Source organism: Chiloscyllium plagiosum, chromosome 16, assembly GCF_004010195.1.
Source record: "Chiloscyllium plagiosum isolate BGI_BamShark_2017 chromosome 16, ASM401019v2, whole genome shotgun sequence".
Classification (NCBI taxonomy): domain Eukaryota; kingdom Metazoa; phylum Chordata; class Chondrichthyes; order Orectolobiformes; family Hemiscylliidae; genus Chiloscyllium; species Chiloscyllium plagiosum.
The window spans coordinates 61,858,010-61,860,898 of record NC_057725.1 but is presented as its reverse complement, the minus strand read 5'-3'; positions in this window follow the sequence as shown (position 1 = coordinate 61,860,898).

Here is a 2,889-nt window from a genome sequence, read left to right as displayed (position 1 = left end):
AAGAGCTGAGTTAACAAGAATGGGAACTACATAGAGGAAGTATATAATCCGTTAAAAATGATATGTCAGCATGAGACGTGATTACAGAACAATGGTAGAAATACAGGCACTATATAAAATGCTGTGAAAAGAGGCCTTTATAAACATCTGTTTCCCACTTGTATGGGGACACAGGAACAAACCCCAATTAAAAGGACTTAGTGATAAGATGCTGTGAGGGGCAGCGCAGATGGAGGGAGCAGATAATGGTAAGCAAAGGATGGGATGATGTCAAACAATCTTATGGGAGCAGAGATAGACATTTGTCACTGACAAGGCCGGATAAACAGAAGTTGTGGGATCAGTCTTAAGGAATAGAGTGACGTAAGCGAAGCAGGGGACAAACAATGAAATGAGAAAAAATATGGGAATTTGCGAAGCAGGGGACAAACAATGAAATGAGAAAAAATATGGGAATTTAAAATGTATAAATTGCGAGAGTTTGTTGGGATTTACTGTGCATTTGTCACTGCCTTACCTGGCATTAGACACTGCACCCACTTGCAAGTGTACAAATAAACGACTCTGTTTCAGATTTTTGGTCTCGGACTGAAATTATTAAAGTGAGTGAGCTTTTGTTTCTCACACTATACTTAAATTGACTAGAGCTTAGAGGAGTAAGAGGTACTTTGATTGAACGTTGTAAAATTCTGAGGAGTTTCGAGATCGTGGATGTGTAAAAGCTGTTTTCTCTTTGAGAGAATCTAAATACAGGTTGCTTATTTAACAGAGGTGAAGAGAATACTTTTTTCTTACAGCGTCATTAATTTTGAGAACTTTCTTCCTCAAAAGGATGTGGATGCAGAATCTTTGAATATTTTTAAGTCGGAGATGGATAAGTTCTTGGTGAACAAAGGGATTAAAGATTATCAGGCACATGAAGTATCCAAATCAGCCATGATCTTATTAAGTAGTGGAGCAGACTTGAGGGTCTGAGCGACCTCTTTCTGCTTCTAATTCATACGTTCATATATAATGTAATCATTACTCAATTGCAGGTGGGAATAGCGGCATAGTGGATTTGTTAATAGACTAACAAAAGAGTTCAAATCCTAACACAACTGGAAAACGTAAATTCAATTAATTAAATAAAGCTGGAATAAAAAACTAGTGAGCAAGGAACTTGTGGTAAAAATTAATCAAATGCTGTAATGTCATTGTCTAACATATATATCTTTCCCCTGGCTTTTCCTGATGCACTGTATATTTAAATAGTTGTTTGGTCGGACAGTACATCATGATTTCCAAGATGGCGGCGGAGTGGGTAACGTTTGGCTCCTCAGCGTGGGGGGTATCTTCCGCTCCCGGGCTCACGCGGTGGCACCAACCACGTCCACGCAGCTCCATCGATGTCCTTCCAGCTCGGTCACGTTTTGTTTTTGGTTGCTCTGGGGCCTCCTCTTGCAAGAGTATGAGCCATCTCGGGTGGCGGCGGCGGCGGCGGCGGCATCGGAAGACGAGCCAGGACACCCTGTCAGTCGATAGCCACGGTCAGAAGAGGTGTGTGAGCCGTGCAGCGTGGTCGTCTCCAGCTCGGCGGGCGGACACCGAAGCGACGACGCCAATGGCGGCAGAAAGAGAGCACGTTGCCAGGGCCCCACCCCGGGGATGAAGTCGGACGGTGGCGACTGGAGGAGCAGAGAGGGTGAAGGCTCTGGAGAGGCAAAGATGAACTTTTGAAGCTCTTTAGTAATATGATTTTTTTTCACTGAATAATATAAATTGATTCATTATTTTACTTATGATACTATTTATTCAGTAATTTATTTTTAATGCAAGATGGCGCTGGAACATGGCGACATTAGCCATGTTTCACTGTACCTACAACAAGGGGCAATATTAAATAAATCTAAATCTATTGCTGAGAACAAAGAAACATTTTGACCCTGGGAATTGTTCTGATGATTGCAAAATGAAAGATTTTGATAAAATATGTCGTTTTCAGCAATGCACTCAGTATCTGTTAAAGCTTTTCCATATTTGAATTTCACTGTTTCTGTCACCAGGATGAGGTATAGTCTGTACTTCACTTTTTTGTCACAACAAGGGAGTAGAGTCTGTATTTCACCATCTCAGTCACCAGGACAAGGTGCAGTCAATATTTCACTGTCTATTGCAAGGATGAAGTCGAGTCGGTATTTCACTGTCTCTGTCATCAGGAGTTGTTGCAGTCTGTATTTCACCATCTCCATCACCGGGATGAGGTCCACTCTGTATTTCACTGTCTCTGTCACCAGGAGTTCATACAGTCTGCATTTTGCTGACTCTGTCACCAGGTTGAGGTACAGTGTGCATTTCACTGTGTCTGCACCCAGGGATGGTATAGTCTGTATTTCACTGTCTGTGTTACCATAAGGGGGGACAGTCGGTATTTCACTGTCTCTGTCACCAGGAGTTGGTACGGTCTGTGTTTCATTGTCTCTGTCACCAGGATGAGGTACAGTCTGTACTTCACTGTCTCTGTCACTAGGATGAGTACAGTTTGTATTTCACTGTGACTATCAACAGTGAAAAGTATTGTCTGTATTTCACTGTCTCAGTCACCAAGATTAGGTACAGTCTGTATTTCACTGTCTCTGTCACCAGGACGAGGTACAATCTGTATTTCACTGTCTGTTACTAGGATGATATACAGTCGGTATTTCACTGTTCAGTCACCAAGATTAGGTACAGTCTGTATTTCACTGTCTCTGTCACCAGGATGAGGTACAGTCTGTATTTCACCGTCTCTGTCACCAGGACGAGGTACAGTCTGTATTTCACTGTCTGTTACTAGGATGATATACAGTCGGTATTTCACTGTCTCTGTCACCAGGACTTGGTACAGTCAATTTCACTGTCTCTGTCACC